Below are 18909 nucleotides of genomic sequence, written 5' to 3'. Positions count from 1 at the left end.
CACGGCCAGACATCTGTGCTCCAATGTTCACTGTGTCAGAGTTCATAATTGCAAGGAGTTGGAGTTCACAATTGCAAGGATTTGGAAACAACCCAAATTTCCATCAACTTACGAGTGGATCAAAAACTGTGGTTCATACATACAAATGGAGTACTATGCATTGCTAAAAAGCAGTGATGAAAGTATGAAGTACATCATTGCATGGGAAGAACTGGAGAAAAGTATGCTAAGTGAAGTAAACCAAGCACAAAAGGATAAATACAACATGAGCCCACCGAGGGAAAGAGGGACCAGACTTCAACCCAGTGTTCCAGGATGTGAATGCAACATGCTGGCATGGAGTAGGGAACCAGTGGAGAGGTCTGAGTGGCTGGCCCCAATCCAGATGACATGGAGACCTGCCCCTGACCCAGAAAAATTTATTTCAGTGGACAGTACTGAATCTACAGCTCTGGGAGAGGGACATGTCTAATCAGAGCACACAGGAGCAAGTGAAGGGGGAGGAAGAGAGAGTAGAGCACCACCTGGCCCACCAAGCTTTGAGGACGCTATTGCCACTCAGAGCAGCCAATTCACAGAGAAGACCACATGGCCGGCCCAACTATGAGATACAACATCTCTCACTGACCCATAGCCCTACAGGGGACAACACTGGAGACACAGTGTGGGAATTCCTCCTGATCGGATCCCTACACAACAAGGCAAAACACTAAGGCATGGAAGAGAACAGCAAGGGGAACAGAGCAAAGAAGTCCCCAGGGAATACCAAAAATACACATTGGCTCCCTAACAGACTCTACTGGAAAATACTCTTAAAGGCCAACAAACAGTCCTTGAACTAACTACAAGCTTTTCTTTCTTGTTGTTGTGGGTATTTTTTTGTTGTTGTTGGTCATTGTCTTGTTGGTGGTATTGTTGTTTTATTTTATTTTGTTACTTGGTTTTGCTCTCGCTTGTTTTTGTTCATGTTATTATCTCTGCAGGTCTGTCTAAATAAGATAGGCTGGATGAACAATCTGGAGAAGAAAATAACAGGACCCACAGTTTGGGGGGGATGGGAAAGGGGGAGGTAGGGGGAAAGGAAGTGGTGTTAAAAACCCCAGGGACAAGGGAACAACAAGTGATCCAAATCAGTGGTGAGGAGGGTGTAGGAGGCCTGGTAGGGTGTGTAACTGAGAGGAATTACTGAAAACCTAATGAAGGCTGAACATGATATTGGGACAAAAAGAAAGTAAAAAGAAATAGAGGAAAGAGCTAGGAGGCAAAGGGCATTTATAGAGATCTAAATAAAGGCATGTAAATATGTAAATATATTTATATATGAGGATGTGGAAATAGATCTATGTGCATATATATGTCTAGTATTAAGGTAGCAGATGAACATTGGGCCTCCACTCAAGTACTCCCTCAATGCAAGAATGCATTATTTTGTTAAGCTGGCATTCTATGATGCTCACCTTCCTGACACAATCACTAAACACAAAGCGGGTGCATAAGCAGATGTGGTGAAGAAAGCTGATGGTGCCCAGCTATCAAAACATATAGTCTCTAAATGCTTAAAGATGAACATAAGACCATCTACCTCAGATGAACAAAAAGCCCATGTGGAAGAAGCACACCAGCCTGTGTGATCATGAGGTATCAGGCATCATAAAAACAAAAAAATCATATCATTGTGAATGAGGGGGAGTGTAGAGTGGCACTCCAAAACCCATCTGTAGGCAATTGTACATCCCCTTACAGAAGCATCATGGGGAGGAGACAAGCCAGTCAGGATGGAGTGTAGCAATAATGATATATACAATTTTCCTCCAGTTCCTAAATGCTTACTCTCCGCCTCCGCTATCATGATCCCGAATCTGGCTAGACCAGAGGATGTACACTGGTACAGATAGGAACTGGAAACATGGGGAATCCAGGCCATATGATCCCTTCAGGACCAATGGTGTGATTGGTGATACTGGGAAAGTGGAGGGAGGGTGGAATGGAAAGGGCGAACTGATTACAAGGATCTACTTATAACCTCCTCCCTGGGGGAAGGACAACAAAAAAGTAGGTGAAGGGAGATGTCGGACAGTGCAAGATATGACAAAATAATAACATAAATTATCAAGGGTTCATGAGGGAGTGAGGAGCGAGGAGGGAGGGGAAAAATGAGGAGTTGATGCTTAAGAGGAGAACAAATGATTTGAGAATGATGAAGGCAGTGAATATACAAATGTGTTTACACAATTGCTGTATGTATGGATTGTGATAAGAATTTATGAGCCCCTAATAAAACAATTTTTTAAATATATGGAAAAATAATAATAATATATGTATATAATAACAATAATAAGGGTTCGTGGGTGAAAGGGCAGAGGAGAGGATAAAGGGGAGTGGGTATCAAGGAGTTCAAGCAGAGGAGAATATTTTGAAACTGATTGTGGTCACAAGTATTCAATACTCCTTGATGTGACTGAAGTATGGAATGCTATAATATCTGTAAGAGCTTCCAATAAAGGGATTATAATAAAAGAGAAACATTCATCATATGATGGAATGAAGTCTCAAAAATATTATTTTAAAATTTGTGATGGAAGAGACTTTTGGGGATTGTTTATTATGATCATTCTGCCCTTTCACTGCTGTTGTGTTTCCCTACATAGCATATATACTCGTTTATTGGTCTAGGTGTTTTAGCACATTTTAAAACAATATCGTTTTATTGGGGGCTCCAACGACGCTTATCACAATCCACACATACGTCAATTGTGTCAAACACATGTGTACATCTGTTGCCATCATCAATCTCAAAACATTTGCTTTTTACTTGAGCCCTAGGTATCAGTTCCTCATTTTACCCCTCCCTCCCCGCTACCCCCTTCTTCGCGAACCCTTGATAATTTATAAATTATTATTATTTTGTCATATCTTACACTGTCCGATGTAGCCCCTTACCCACCTTTCTGTTTTCCATCCCCCAGAGAGTTTATATGCAGGTCCTTGTAATTGGTTCCCCCTTTCTACCCCACCTTCTCTCTACCCTCCCAGTATCACCACTCTCACCACTGGTCCTGAAGGAATCATCTGTTCTGGGTTTCTTGAATTTCCAGTTCCTTTCTGTACCAGTGTACATCCTCAGGTCTAGCCAGATTTGTAAGGTAGAATTGGGATCATGAACCCTTAATAATTTATAAATTATTATTTCAGCACATTTTTAATGCAGTTTCTGTGGTAAAATTAGGTGCCTCGGTTGATATTCGGTTGGCTTATACTTGAGTATATATGGTAGATAGTGTATGGATTAGAATTTCTTTGTCTCCTTTTCTTTCTCTAAATTCATTGGTATCTAAATCAAGAAGGTCTCATCAGACTTCCCATCAAGACTGTCAGGAATCACCTAGGAATTCCAGATTGGGAGCTAAGCCAAATATGAGCAAAAGTTCATAAAAATGTCTGTTGGGAAAGAGGTGATGCATTTTGACTATTAAAGAAAAAGTAAACCTTTTAAAAATCTCTTAACTAAAAGAAGAGATTATGATAATTGGTAGTGAGGCTTATAAACAAATTCTCAACCTTAGGTATATGATGTATTATTGCCTATCTTCTCGTATGACTAGTTCTGAACAACAAGTTATAAATAAATGCGTATTGTGTGACTTTAGTGCCAGATCAATTAATTGTCAACATTATTCCTTCTGAGTCTGGTTTCTGTGTAGCCAACAATGTTTATGATGATGCAGTTCCTTCCATCTCAATCCCTAAGCTGCTACAATAAATCGATACACCTGCCCAACTTGCAAAGGGCAAGTGGTAGAAATGAAATATTGTTATTTTAAGTCATTGAGATTAAGAATTTTCTTTTTAGTTATTGCAGTATGTTGTTGATGTTGTTACAAGCTGTCAATTTGGTTCCATTTCATACTGACGCTGTGCAATTGAATGAAACACTGCCTGGTACTACACCATCCTCACAATCGTTCCTGTGTTTGAGTCCATTGTTGCAGCCATTGGGTTAAGTCATCTTGTCAAGGGTCATATTCTTTCATCATGCCCCTCTCCTTTGCTGAAGCATAAATAAATTTATGTAGCAAAAATAAATGCATTGCCACATAAATTAACTTATTTTAAATGAAATAGTATAAAAAGAAAAAATGTATAAAAAGAAAAAATGTGTATGGGTTAAAGTTCATACACATATGAATTATTTCAAACAAAATATATTTATATGTCTCAGTAATCAGTGGATGGTTGCAGGCAAGTTCTCGGGAATATAATCATCTTAGTCATGTTGCAGTACCTTTAATAGAAACAAAAATATTCAATGGAAACCGTGGCTAACAAGGACATCTATTGACTAGTTTAATCCAAGGCAAGGAGGTCAGTTTAAAAGGCTATTCTGATTTTGGAGATTCCACTGGATAATCTTGATAAATTTTCACAACCAAAAAATTTGATTGATGAGAAAAAGGTCAAAGAAGTGACCCCAAGGATATTTTTTCCCCGTGATGAAAATGCACTTGCCCATTTTTTAAGGATGCCTAGGAGTGAGCCTCGAAGAATTTAATTGGGAAATTTTGCTTTATCCAGCCTAGGCACCTGACCTTGACCCTTCAGACTTCCTTTTATCCTGCAATAATAATAACTTTTCACAGGCACATGATTTCTAAAAGTGCCATTTTGGTATTGTTTAACACAGAAATAAATATAATTTTTCCTATTTTCTATATCGTTTTCTATATACTCTGCACATTTCTGATACATTAGAAAAAAGGACAATTTTTAATTGCTTCCACGTGCTTGTTTTAATGATATTTTACCACATTTTAATGTTTTTTTCTAAAGGTAGATGATCTAAGTATATCTTATTTGTCATGCAGTACTACAAAAATGGAGTGTGATATACTAGTAAATATATATTTCAATAGTAAATTTCCATCTCACTCATACTGTTCTGGAATAGACTTGAATAAGATTAAACCCAAGCAGTCATTGTGCTTCTCAATTATAGGAACAGGGAAAGTTGCGTGTTCCAGGAGTGATTTCCCCTCACTCGTCTCTCTGACCTGCCCACCCTTCCTTAGCCTTCTGTTGCTCTTTCCCAGCTCACTCTGTTCATTCTCTGGGTACAGTTCTTTGCTCTCATCAAAAGGCTGGCTTATGGCACCTGTCACATCTAATCATGCTTGAGAGCCACACAATAAGGGATTTCACAGGACTCAAGGTCTCTCTTGACTATGTTAATACTTTGGTAGTAATTGTTTATTTTGCAGTTGGTATGACTGCAGAGCAGCTGGCTTCCTCACTAAACCTCGTCACTAGATACATGTCATCTGACACTTAAAAATGTTCCGAACTCAATGAATGTGGGTGTTGATGTCTTATCTGTCATTTAACACTGTACTAAGTGACCGTGCCCATTTTTCTCTTCACTGAACTTCAACTGCCAGCCTGCAGCAGCAAACACTGACCTTGGAACTATGAGATAATTGGCAAATATGTGGATCACAAATGTTTTTCTTGATCCTTACTTGAAAGTGCTTGTTGTGGACCTACTATGTTCTAAAATGAGATTGATTGCATCTGTGACCTTTCTCTAAGTAAGACTTTGTGTGTGTGTGTGTGTGGCTTTTCTTTTAGTTTTATACTGATTTCATGAAAATATTTTAAGTTGTTGGACTTCCCTACTGCTCTTTCTTATTTTATTCTTCTGACCTGCACTATTCAAGACATAATTTGAAAATAAATCAGGGTATGCTAAACTATGCAATATATCCTTATTTAAATATTTTTATAAAGTTGAACCCAGTAAAATGCACATTTTTAGGCTTCTGTGGTTCTATAGCACAAAATATAATATGCAGCTTTTCTATCTTATTTTAAAATTAATTATTTCATTTTTGCAGAAAAATTCAGGGGCATAGCCCTTGGAAATACTTCCAATATGTGATTGTGCTTCAATCTGTGCCTTAGAGACCTGTACAGAACAAGATCTTATCTCAAACTTCAATTTAAATAGAATCTTGGGAAATTTTTACATCTGAATCAAATTTTTACATCTGAACAGATATTGAGAGACAAGTATTTCTCTTTTAATTTGAGTAAAATGTTTTGATTTTATAGGTGTGTTGTCTGAGTAGACTAGAGAACTAGAGAAGCAAATCCACCAGAAGCTTATATATATATCTATATATCTATCTATATATCTATCTATCTATCTATCTATCTATCTATCTATATATATATATATATATATATAACACAGAAATAAATATCTCACAAAACACACACAATGACGCTGACCGCAGGAGGAAAGCTGAATCAGTAAGCATGTGAGCACCTCAGGGCTAGCAGGGGTCTCCACATGGCTGCTCCAGCACCAAAGGCTGTATCAGGGTAAGTCCACATGGCTTCTCCTCAGGGATGTGTCGAAGGAAGTGAGCCTTACCAGCTGAAGCAGGTTACTGGCTAAGGCAGCTGCACCCTGGTCTGACCAAGACACCTGAGAACTAAAAAGGCAAGGCTCACTGAGCCATTTATCTGTCAACCCTTCAATTAATACCACATGTGTTTTTAGGCCAGGTTGGCACAATAAACCTTAACTATCTCGACAGGTGAACTAAAATAATTTAAAATTCTAATATATTTTTAAATAACTCAAAAGCAATGTTCAGAATGAGTATGCAAAGCACATAATTGAAATATAGTTCAAAAACCTAACTACAACCTCACTACCTTCAAGTCAATAATGACTCATAGTGACTCTATAAAACAAAGTAGACCTTCCCTGTGGGTTTTGGAGACTTTAACTCATTATGAGAACAGAAAGTCTTCTCTCTCTCCCACAGAGCAGTTCATGATTTCAAACACCTGACCTTGAGATTAGCAGCACAACATTTAACCCACTATACCACCAGAACTCCTGTTGAAATATATGGTTCCTTAATATTATAGATTAATGTGTGCCTTCTCCACAAAAGGAAAAAAATAAACATGTTAGGATATGCAGTTCAGTATGGTCTTTTGAGCCATAATCTTGTTCTCTCAAAATTATTGGTTAAAGCATAATCTTGAAAAGGATTAGACAGTGTGCTATGCAATTTGAGTGATTTACAGATCACAGGGGAACTGGTCGGTTCATGGGCTCAGTGAAAGGCTATTCTTGAAATTGACCAAATATTTCCATACACAAGGACTAAATCTACATGGCTCTAATACAATCAAGAAGAGTATGGAGAAACGTACTCTTAGGACCAAGGAGGTCTTCGTGCTAAAAACTAGTCCCAGAATAAAGAGCTTACAAATTAGAAAGAATTATCTGTAGTAGCTATCACATGAACTGTAACATTTGACTATGCAAGGCAGAAGTCTAAATGCACCCTCTGCAGGGGTTATATGCCCATAGTCCCTTAGGCATTGGAGACATGAAATGCCCTTGGGCAGAGCAAGCCCAGGCTTGCCAAGTACTATAGCATATCCCACTGACAAAGGATTAGAAAGGTCCACATTCAGAGGCTTGAAGATGTTGTGTGAAGATATTTTAAACTTGTGAGAAGACCAACAAGGCCCAGTGGCAGAGCTGAACTTTTGGGCAATGCAAACATTAGCAGAAGCAGCAGGAACATGAATACAATGTTTTACCTAAACCAAGACATGTAGACATGGATACTTTAGTGGGAAATTAGTATTTCTTCTTTGATAATCTGTTGTTAGTGTTGCTTTCAATACATAATAATACTGGCTTTTATTCTGTCTCATCTGTCTACTTCTATTTAGATAAGCATAGTACACCAATAGAAGATGCTAGTGGATATATGTAATTCACCTCTAGCAGTCTTATGGCGGCCTAGAATTTTGAGGCACATCTATGTGGATGTGTAATGCAGATAGTGTATACAGAATAACTTGTAAGTGGATCTTAACTTATAATTACCTGTAAGACAGACTAGAATGTCCCCATAGGGTTTTCAAGGCTGTTGATTTGTACTGTGCCACTGGGATGCCAACTCATACAGAATATTAATCTGAGGATGTTATACCATTGAGGAATAGGATGTTTTGTTATATTGATAGAATCTATCAATGTCTAATCAACAACAACAGAAACAAAACAAAACAAAACAAAAACAATTCATGTCCATGAAGTCAATCCCAACTCATAGCCACCCTATAGGACAAAGCAGAACTGCCCCTCCGGGTTTCAAAGCCTATGAATCTGTAGAGGAGTGGAAATCACAACTGTTTCCCTTGGGGCAGCTGGGGACTTCAAGCTGCTGTTCTTAGGCTTAGCTCACAACCCACTAGGCCACAAGATAGTCCTGGAGTATGATATGCTCCTTTTTGAGGATCAGAACTTGGAATAAGGACCACCTTCTAGTTTTGCTATCAGAGCAAGTTACCTTCTATAAGAAAATGGACATTCCATAACCTATGAGCTTTTTAAGTTGTTAGAAGATGCCAACTTTTCTCTTCCTGAATCCCCCTTTTAAAAAGCTGTTTTTTTTAATTGTGGTAGCAATTGTATAATTGAACTAGATATGATTGAAATATAGAATGATATGTTATATGTATTAAATCCCAACTAATAAAAAAATTGGGAAAATTCTTTAAAAAGCTGGTTTTATTCCTTTAATGAGAACCATAATCCTTAAATTATTTTTAAACATTTGAATTTGGGGGAAATGTTTGAAAATTTTTTAATAATTTAAAAAAAGAAAATTTTAAGACATTAAAATTTAATTAAAAGCTATAGATGCTTTTTCTTTCATCTTTTTGAATTTGGATTCACTTTCTTTACTAAAGAACATGCAGCATTGCCCTTGGAAAGGCTGAATATTCACAGCATATGGAATTTGTAAGGATCTATGTTGCAGAGGCAGCGTCTCTAAAACATGACAGTGATTTGTATCAGAATAAAAAAGACAAAAGGACTATGAGAAAACTTGGAGTAAGAAAGAAACAGTGGGAATTAAACTACACAAGATCAGTATAATATCTGCAGTCAAAAATCTAGGAAAGCATAGGGGTATTGGAAATCCTCAACTCCTTCAGGCTTTTAGTAATACCATATTTACTTAATATCTATCATATCAAATTCGCAAAGAGTACAGCAATAAAAATAGCATTATTTTTTCTTTATAGTTATACATGAATTTGACAGTGCAATTTGGCACTGCTGGCTGTTTCCAATTCCTTCTTCCAAAAGGAATGTGTGCTGAAATGTATTTTTTGTCCCTGACCAAATTTATTAAAATAGCTCTCAACAAAATAATAAATACTGTCATTGTTGCTTACATTTAAGGAACATGGGATATTACATTGATTAGAATATATTAATAAAGAAAACAACAAAGGAAAGTATCTCCCCACTTTAGATGTATATGCAAAATTTCTGTAATAGTGCTTATTATCAAGGATATTGGGGGTTTATCAAACAGATACCATATACAGGCTACCCACATAACATAATGGGGAGCTTTAGTGTCCAAGCCACTAATCATCAGCTACAATAAACCCACACATCCAGTTGACTCTCTCCACACCAGAAAATATGATGGTATGAAAAATGTAGCCTTAAGAAAATAAGCTATATTTTCTAGAGATTATGTTCACAATAAAGAAAAGCACAAATTACAATACGTTAATGTATAAATTCAATATACATGAATTAAGACCTACTTCCAGGCATTATTGTAGGCATTGGAGGTTCAACAGTAAATAAACACACACTCTCAAAGGGATTAGAGGCTAGGGTTAAGGGAGGAAATAAAGAGAATGAATAATTAAAATATAATTTTTGATCTTGATAAAGCTAAGAGAGCATAAGAAATGTGTAGGGAGAATAGGGTTTGACATGTTAAACCAGATGAGTCTTTATTAAATAAAGACCTGAAGGAAGAGAAAATGGAAGTCCTGAAGATAGATATACGAGGAAGGAGCATTTCAGAGAGCAGAAAACTAATTAAAATAAAATTAAAGAGAGTAGAGAGCAACAGTGTGAAAGTGACAGAGTACAGTGACAAGAGAGAGAAACAATGGCGCTCAAACAGGCAGAACATTGGAGAATCGGGAGTATAAGGGTGTTTGTTTGTTTGTTTTTTACTATGAATGTGTTCAGAGGGTTTTGTGCAAAGGAATGTTGTTGTATTTGAGCCCACTGTGTCAACCACTTTGTCAATCCATCTTATCTCCCTCTTTTTAATGACCCTCTACTTTACCAAGAATAATATCCTTTTCCAAGCTCTGGTCTCTGCTGAAATATGTCCAAAGTATATGAGACAAATTTCCTCCATCTTCGCTTCTAAGGTGAATTCTGCGTGCACTTCCTTCAAGATAGATTTGTTTGCTCTATTAATAGTCCGTGGTGTTTTCAAGATTCTTCACAAACACCATGATTCAAAGGGGTCAATTCTTCTCTCTACTTCTCATAGAGAGAGGGGATGGGAAATACTCAGGCTGGGTCAGATGCATCTTAGTCCTCAAAATAGCATTTTTTGTTCTTTAACATTTTAAAGAGGTCATTTGAAGCAGATTTGCTTAATGCATAATACATCCACACACCAGTACACATGAATGAACGAATGAATTAAAAACACCTAATACCAACAGGTTGATTCAAACTCATATTGATCCTACAGGACAGAGTGAGATTGTTGCTGCTGGTTTCTGAGCCTGTGAATCCTCAGGGCACAGGAAACCTAATTTCTCTCCTGTTGAGCAGTTGCTTGGTTTGAACTGCTGACCTTGTAGTTGGCAGCCCCATGTGTAAAACCACATGACTGTTGTTCCTTTAGTGCACAATAGTAGGACATAAAAAAGGGACATTTTAAAAGATGTCCTAGATAGATTTTTTTTTGTCTTTCAAATGCACTCCTTGCCCCTATTCACCCTATTTGCTGCCCAGGAAAGCTCACATGTTTGTACTACACCCATAGAACTCCAAGCATAATTGTTTAGATATGAATAAGGAAGAAGACTAGGTATTGGTTGATTTCATTGACTAACAGTCAGTAGTGAAAAACCCCAGTCATGTTTTGTGTGTAAAAGATTTAGAATTCTGTTTCTGTATAGACTCAGTTAAGGAAAATCTATAGGACAATGCTATAGGTCACTATGAGTCTAAATCAATTTGATTGCAATGGTTTGACTTTTTGATTCATGATAGCAGCACTTCAGTTTTGAATATATGAAGTTTGAGATTTATATTCAACTCCCAATGGCATAAGAATTGGACATGTGCATTTTGAATTTAGGAAGAAGTTTGGTAATGCACATTTTGGGACCATGAACATTTAGACAAGTAGCATTGAAGTTCCTCCAGGTTTGTTGAAAATCATTAGAACATTAATTATAGACAGAATATGAATTCAAATATCAAATTCTTTTTATTTACTTTGTAATATGATGTTTTACCGAGTGAAGGTTTACAGACTAGATCAGTCTTCCATTAAAAGTTCATGCACTCACTCTCTGGTCATCGATTGTTTAGGATTTGGTACTTTAAGAATTCATACACATTCTGTTTCTTGCCATCAACTGTAATTCCTACAATGTAATGTCACTATCTCACTTCCTCCCTGTCTTTCCCATTTCCATTCCTCTTCCTTTCCTAACACTTCTACACCCCGTACTTGGATAAATGTTGTTATTTTTAGCTTACGTGTCTTATCATTCTAAAATGCGTATACCTCCCTGGCGTCCTTTTTCCAGTTACAGACCCATAAGTTGCTAACATTGGAGTCATCAAGGTGTTTACCCGCCCAGACCTGCAGGGTGACCAGATACCATAATCTGTAGGATTTCTTTCTGATTAGTAAGTCTGGTCTTTATGATTTTGAGTTTGCCTCCATAACAAATATATAATTCTTGAAAGTCTGGAGTTTAATGGTCAGGGAATTAGTTGGTGGAGAATAATCAGACATAAAATTAAAAGGAAACCAAGTCAATTGGGGGCACCAAGAAAATATGAGATGTTTTAGAGAGGAGAATGTTCAACTGTGTCATTTATTTTAATGAGCCGGTAAGAGATGTTCTAAATATTGATAATTTGACTTAATTATAATTAATACAAATGAGTCATAACTAAAGAAAATAGCACAGGTATAGCTTTGGGCACAGCTTGGTTCCAAAGAAGCAAAACAAAATGAATAAATCTTAGATAAATGTGCTTGTAGAGAAGTGAAATTGTTTACTATAACTCTTTTGCACATAATGTCGCACAACTACTCTGTTGGTTTCGCATATTGTAATGGCTTTCATGTTGCTGTGATTAAAGAAGCTAAACCACTTCTATTTCAAATACCAGCAAGATCACCCATGAGGAAAGACTCCATCAGAGCTTCTAGACAAAGGATAAACTATGAAGAAGGAATAGACTCCTTATGTCTGAGAGATTCACCACTGAAATCCTTACAAATATCAGAGAACATTGTCAGATGTGATTCTAGAAGATGAGTCCCTCATGTATGAAAGAACTTAAAAACATGACTAGGAAAGGTTTGCCTTCTAAATTAGAGTTCATGTTAATAACATGGATGAAGAAAAACTTTGGGGACCTAATTTACATTGGACAAATGTGCTGCAGAAAACACCTTTAAAGCGGTTGCAGCAGTGCAGTAAAGGAAGTCGCCAATAGCTAGAGCTGAGTCCAGAAGACATGGCATGAAAGATATAACTGCTGATGTTAGACAGAGCTTGGCTCAGAGAATACCAGAGAGCTGTTTGTTTGTGCTGTATTGTCTATGCAAAGGCATTTGATTGTGTGAATCATACAAGCTATGGAGAGCATTGAGGAAAATGGGAATTCCAGAACACTCACTTGTGATCCTGTGGGACTTGTTCATGGACCGAGAGGTAGTGGTTGGAACAGAAGAAGGTAATGCTGCTTGAGCTGAATGGACTGAACTGTGCACCGGGGTAATTCCTTTCACGAGTATGCTGGACACATCATCTGAGCAGCTGGGCCTTATGAAGATCACTTGGCGTCATGATTGGAGGAAGGCTTACATAATGTTTGTCAAATTGGCTGGGCTAAGATACTCAGTAATTTGGGGATTTAAGGGTCCCCCATCATGTGAGTTAACGCAATGGAATCAACTCCATGAAGCAATCTACTGTGAACATGGGCAGGTCAGGATGGAGAACAGCCCCTTTCCTTTCAGGTGTGACCTAAATCATATATAATTAGACCATGTGAAGAGTATCTTTGCTTCTTGCTGAATCTGGATCAGTTCTTGAGCCTGGTCCATTGACCTCTGGTTCTTTGGACTTGAGTCAATGGTCAGCTGCCTTGCGTGCCAATCCTGGGAGCCCTCAGTAGCCTGCCATCAGAACTGTCTCCACCCCAAGCCCAGCCATGCCCCTGGATTCATTTGACTCAGCATCCACTTGCCTATGTTCTTCCTGGTTCATCTTTCTGCTTCCTTCTGGTTCTTCAGCCTACACAGATACATGAGGCAGGAAAAGGCTTCAGCTTTACACTTGACCTATTGTCTTGAATTGGACAAAATTATCCATTTTCACAACTGTGTAAATCATTACAAAAGAGAAATACTTGAAAATACTAGATGGATATGAGAAGGATTCACATACTATTATTTGCCATTGGCTAGAGATAACATGACTATAGATTCAGTATGTCCATCTAAAACCTTATTCACTTCAAATAAATAGTTTTTTTTATTATTAGGAATCAAATGTATTAGAAAGTATTTTTAACTCTTTTAACTAAAACAGGTCTGTATGGATGAGATACTTTATAAACAGCAAGTCCCATACGCATGTGAAATTGAATAAGGAAGGCTGATGAAGCATCGGTGCATTTGAATTGTGGTGCTGTCTAAAACGATGATAAGTATTACAGAACGCTAAAAGGATTAAAATGCCATGGAAGAAGTAAGGCTAGGGTGCTCCTCAGAGGCAAGAATTGTGAGACTTCATCTCCTGAATTGGGGATATAGTGCCACTTTCACACGTGTATGAGGCGATTGAAAATACCATGGATTTGGTAAGGCATACCTTAGTCCTCAAAGCAACATCCTTGTCTTGAAATACCCAAAAAAGGTCTTGTGTGGCACATTTACCCAATGCAACATGTCTTTGATATCTTGAATGCTGCTTCCATGAACACTGACAGTAGAGCCAAGACAGACTGAATCCTTGAAAACTTGATACGTCGTCACCATGTATCGTGATGTTATCTATTGGTGCAGTTGTGAGACTGATCTTTTTACATTGAGTTGTAACCCAATTGAAAGCAGCATTCCATCCTTGATCTTCATCTGCAAGTTCCTCGAGGCTTCTTCACTTTCAGCCAGCAAGGTTTGTCATCTCTATATCACAGGTTATTGATAAGCCTTCCTTCAATTATGATGTGCCATTCTTCATGTTATCCAGCTTTTCTGATTATTTTCTCACCATACATACTAACTAAATATGGTAAGAGAATACAACCCAGAAGTATACCTTTCCTGATTTTGACGCATGGAATATTCCCTAGTTCTGTTCGCACAACTGCCTCTTGGTCCATGTACAAGTTGTGCATGACCATGATGAAGTGCTCTGAAATTCCCATTCTTCTCCATAATTTGCTATGATCCACAAAGTCAAATGCCTTGTCATAGTCAGTAAAACACAAATAAAAATATGTCTGATATTCTCTTTTTCATTTGATTTGAGCAATGCTATTCCTTGTTCAAAGTACACTCTGGATCTGACCTGAACTTATCTTCATTAATGTACGGCTGCAAACATTATTAAATGATATTCTGTCGGAGCCAGCCGAGGAGTTAAATAGTCCTGAAACGGGGAGTGAGGATTAAGGAAAAAACAGAGACAGAAAGTATTGGGAGGGCAACAGTAAATACTGAAGCCACGAGTTTATTCTATACACTCCTTATATCCATGCAGAAACAACCCACGGTTAATGATCTCATTGTTAAGCAAACACATTTGATACACATAGCAAGTCTATCTTCTGCCAAGCCAGACATCCTTGAGAAAATTTTAAAAACCTGTCTTTCCAGACCTTGCATACTTTCTTGTTCTTGACAGTCTGTTCAAAACGTTAAGTCACAGAAGAAATCAGCAAACACTGACACATAGGTCATGTGAATTCTCAGCCGTTTCAAGGCTGAGTCTTAATGGCCTTCAACAATCTTCACCAAAAATTTAATTGCATGTAGATCAGTGATATCATTCTATAATTTAAGCATTCTGTTGGGTCACCTTTCTTTGGAATGAGTAAAAGTATGAATCCCTTCTAGTCAGTTGGTCAAATAGCTTTCTTCCAAATTTCCTGACATCAACGACGAAGTGCTTCATCAGCACTCAATTGGTACTCCATCAATTCCCGGAAACGTGTTTTTGGCAAATGTTTTCAGTCAGCTTTTTCTTTTCTTTTTTTTCAGTCAGCTTTATTATCTATCTTCAACACCATTGGTTCTTGCCATATGTTATCTCCTGAAATTGTTGAATGTCAACCAGGTTATTTTGGTAAATAATGGAGAAATAAGGAATTTTCTAGTCCTGTAAGCACTTACAGACTGGGAAACTCCCAGGGGGTGGTTCTGTGATGCTACAGGGTTATTAAGAGTCAGCATGGACACAAAGGCAGGAATTTTATACATACAGAATATTATGGACTAAACTTAGAAAAGTAAGTAGAAAGCATTTAAGCATAATGATAAGTGCAGTTGAAAGACATGGTATGTTCAAAGGAAAATGGTAATTCCAAAAGAATGCAGAATGTGTGGTTGTAAATCTTTCATAATGCAGCACACATAACATTCAATAGATTTGAAACCATACAGGTATTCTCTCACAATGATTATTTAAGCCACAGCTGTAGGACTATGATTTAAAGGAAATTTGTGTTCATATCAGGCTCTCAAACTATGAAACTTGGCAAGTCTATGTTTCTAATCCTTCTCTAAATGTACTTAGTACACTCTTTAACTTTCTGGGATTAAAATAAGTAATTGCTTACTATCTAAATATCTTTTTACTATTTAATTTTATCATAATTTGCTATCTCACCTCCCCCAAACATTTAAGCATTTGGTGAAAACAAAACAAAAACATATTTTCACATCACTTCTATCTTCATTGACCCTTTTCAGATCTTTACAAGAATCTCTTCCTTAATTCTCTTATTTCGATATTTAAAACAACCTCTTCAAGAAGATTTTTGCCTTCTTTGAAAGAACTTCCACCAGTCTTCAGTACCCAATCTCCTACTATCCACTATTTTTGTTAATATTTGACATGATATAAATTACAATAATTTATTTACTTATTTATTGACTGCATTAGAAAGTAAACTATATGAGGACATGGGTTTTGTTGTTTTTCACCATTGTTTTGTTAGAAAAATAGGACAATGATTGGCAAAACGAGCAGCAAAATTGGTATTTGCTCAATGAGGCACAGGGTTTTCCTCAACACAACCTTCTGAGAAAAAACATATATGTTTATAAACCAAATCTGTATTTCTTTTTTGATTCTTTGAATAAAGAATAGTTTTATGTAGTTTCAGAATTGATGCTTAGAAAACAAGCACAGCCAGTGCCTGCAATTCCCTCCGTATCCTATAGTGCAAAACAAACAAACAAACAAACCCCCCAGGGGGTTCTGAGACAAGTCTTTCCAGGAACAGACATCTTATCATCACCCCGTGGAGCAGCTGGTGTGTTTGAACTGCTGACCTTGTGAGAACAGTGTAAAAAATGACCCTTTATGCTATCAAAGATCCCAACTACATCATCCAAGCTCCTCAAAATTTATGTAAGACACACCTTTGTAATATTAAAATGCCCTGATTTAACAAAATGTATATATTGCATTACTAGTATATTTAAACACATTTTTCTTACAAACACAGACAATTTTACGTAAGGGTTATGGAAACTTATCATTTGCCCCTTTTTTAAATCTCATTTATCCAAAAGACAGAATGGTGCATTCTCATAATGGAATTAACAAGTATAAAAGGCTTGGCTAGAGACTTGACTTTAGCAAGAACATATTCTCATGTTTGAATAATGTTCAGTTAATGCAATTCAGAAGCATATACTTTTCACATGAAAATGTGACTATTGCTAGTTCTGAAATAGTGTAAATGCAAAATTCACTTTTAAAAACACAACGACCAACTTTTCCAGAAAAATCAATCAGTATTATTACAAATGTAATACAGAATTTAAGCCATATTTATTCAAACCACTTTTCTTTATCATTATTTCTCTTTTCCAAAATAACACTAGACTCTCTTTTTTGTTATTTTTATTCTCATTGCAATATATTATAATGACGTGGGAATTGTTTTCATCATTCATTCACATTGTGTCCCAAACTTTCATGCTAAGTAACAATAACTTTCACATGATTCCTCTATTTGCAAACTTAGTCTTTTATTCAAACTTTTATTTTTAAAATGCAAATATGGTCACACAATCAGCTCTATATACCTAGATTTATGTAACTATGTACTTCTTAAGCCATTGAAATTGTATATGTGATAGAAAAATATGTCCTATGAGGAAGAGATGACAGTGAAAAAATTTGCTGAACATCTACTATCTAAGTTGTGAGCATATATTGGTGAGAAAAATCATTTTAGTAAAATAAATGCTCTCTTAGAGACTCAGAAAGAAAATTTTCTTTCAATTATTCACTTGTTTGGAAGTGGGGAATTAAAGAGGTTAAGCAAAATATATATTTCAAATTACCCCATTTCTTTTGATGAAGTTGCATAATTTCCCTCTATACGAATATATTTTCATTTATCAATGAAAAGAGCTTTCTATTTAAAACACAATTCTTTAAAAGGAATTAAAAATAGACCAATTACTAGCATGGAGAAAACATAGGCTTGAGTTAAAAAAAAAGTATAATTTGACTGTATGTTCGAACTTCCTAGCTTTGTGACACTGGGAGACATTTAACTGTCATTTAAACATTCTCCACTAAATTGTCTTATCTATACAAAATGAGTGCACTAAGATGAATATTGGGCCTCTATTTTAGCACTCCCTCAATGCAAGAATACTGTGTTCTAACAAACTAGCATTCTGTGACTTCACCTTCCCAACACAATTGCTAAAGACAAAATGTGTGCATAAGCAAATGTGGTAGAGAAAACTGATGATGCTCGACTATCACGAGATACAGCATCTGGTGTCTTAAAGGCTTGATATTAAACAAGTGGCCATCTAGCTGGGAAGCACAAAGCCCACATGGAAGAAAGCACACCAAGCTGTGTAATGATGAAGTATTACAGGTTTCAGGTATCATATCAAATGTGAACTGGGTGGGGGATAGGGTGGGGACATGGATAATGGGGAACCAAAGCCCATCTGTAGACAATTGGACTCCCAAGAGAATAACACGGAAGGGACAAGTCAGCCAGGGTCTGGTATAGCACTGAGGAAACATACAACATTTTTCTAGTTCTATAATGCTTCCTCTCACCCACAATCATGACCCCAGTTCTACCTTACAAATCCATCCTGACCAGAGCATATACACTAGTACAGACAAGAGCTCTCAGCACATGTAATCCAGGACAGAGAAACAATTCATGAAAAATGATGGGAATAGTGACACCATGAGTGTAGGGGAAAGATTGGGAGAAGGTTGGGGGAGAAAAGGGGAACCAATAGCAATGATTAACACATAACTGCCCCCACTCAGAGTGACAGAAACATGGGTGAAATGAGACAACAGACTGTGTAAAATATGAAAATAATTATACTTTATCAAGGATTCATGAGGGTGGGAGGGTTAAAGAGGGAGGAAAAAGGAGGAGTGGATATCAAGAGCTGAAGCCAAAAGAAAATATTTTGATAAGGATGATGGCAACATATGTACAAATGTGGTTGACATAGTGGATGAATGGATTGTTAGAAGAACTGTAAAGATCCCTAATAA

Source organism: Tenrec ecaudatus, chromosome 2 (genome assembly GCF_050624435.1).
Source record: "Tenrec ecaudatus isolate mTenEca1 chromosome 2, mTenEca1.hap1, whole genome shotgun sequence".
NCBI lineage: Eukaryota > Metazoa > Chordata > Mammalia > Afrosoricida > Tenrecidae > Tenrec > Tenrec ecaudatus.
The sequence above is the reverse complement of the archived record's forward strand: the minus strand, read 5'-3'. Positions refer to the sequence as shown.